We start from the raw sequence: 1,332 nt of genomic DNA on the forward strand, positions 1-1,332 counted from the left end.
TGGAGGGTAGTGACTTCTTTGGTCGTTCCAAAACCAAAAACACAAGATCAGAAGTCTAAGGAATGGATTAAACTGCATGTTTATCTGCTGCTAACTTTAGCATGTCCAGCTAACTAGCTTACAACCTGCGAAAGTAACCTACTGTTACTTCCAAGGCCAATAGTTAGCATAAAGTTGAGTTATTATCACACATTTTTACACAGTACACGGGATATAACCGATCCTAACTAGGAGGCGTGGGCAGCCATTGTGCAGCTCTTGCTCGATGGCACCTTTGGGCTGGACTCAAACGGGCAAGTATAATCTGCAAAAAAGTCGAATATGGGTCACTTTGGCCTGCAGTCTGAAGTTTAACCTAATATTGGTGGCTGTGATGGCCCAGTGGTTAAGGCGTTGGACTCGAAATCCAATGGGGTTTCCCCGCGCAGGTTCAAACCCTGCTCACAGAGGTCCTGTAATGTGTTTAATGACATGGTTCAACATGTAACATAAAAAACTATCCTATCGTTTCAATAATATGCTACTTAGCATAGGGTAGTGTCATGTCATAAGTATATATAATACAATTAACCAAATGAGATCTATTGTATGGTATGGAGGTAACAGGTTACAGTATAGGTAAAACAACAATAAATCTACATTGAACTTTACACTGGAGTCTGGAAGAAGAGATACAGTTTAACTGTTTGTTAAACCCCTCCCTGAACAGTGATAATCCAATCATAGCTTAGCATCAGTAACGAGGTGAGTACCACAAAGTTTGGAGGTATTTAAACTGAGCATGTCATAAGTATGGAAACCAGTCTCTGAGCTAGAGACCATGTCAACTCAAGTCACTTGGGTTATAATGAATGTTGTATCAGCTTACTGAATTCTGTAACTGTAAGCCGTTTTTCACTTACAGAGCACAACCATGTAATGTGCAATGCAATCAATGACAGCTTAAACTACTGTCAGTCAACACACCCCGCAGACTCTCAAACCGTGTAATGTTAACCAATGTTAAATAAAAATGTAACGTTACATGATTAACAATAAACTTGTAACCTGTTTTTGACAGAGCACAACCATGTAGCCTAATGTACCATGCGTCTACAAGTAATGGCAGCTTATTAACTACTGTAAGTCAAAACACACCCCAGACTGTCAAACCAGCGTAAAAACGGTAACGATGCATGATCAACCTGTTTTTCGCAGAGCACAACCATGTAATGTGTAATGCAATCAAGGACAGCTTAAACTACTGTAAGTCAACACACCCCGAAGACTCTCAAACCAGGGTAACATTATAATTAAATAACACTGTAACGTTCCATGATCAACAATAAACCT

At 39.8% G+C, this 1,332-nt stretch overlaps 1 non-coding gene across 1 annotated transcript; it reads left to right on the plus strand.

The window, feature by feature from the left end:
• The first annotated feature begins 367 nt into the window (after positions 1-367).
• Positions 368-449, plus strand: trnas-cga. The gene has a single exon. It is a non-coding gene; the product is annotated as a tRNA-Ser (tRNA).
• Positions 450-1,332: the final 883 nt, after the last annotated feature.

Source organism: Micropterus dolomieu, unplaced genomic scaffold (genome assembly GCF_021292245.1).
Source record: "Micropterus dolomieu isolate WLL.071019.BEF.003 ecotype Adirondacks unplaced genomic scaffold, ASM2129224v1 contig_3120, whole genome shotgun sequence".
Lineage (NCBI taxonomy): Eukaryota > Metazoa > Chordata > Actinopteri > Centrarchiformes > Centrarchidae > Micropterus > Micropterus dolomieu.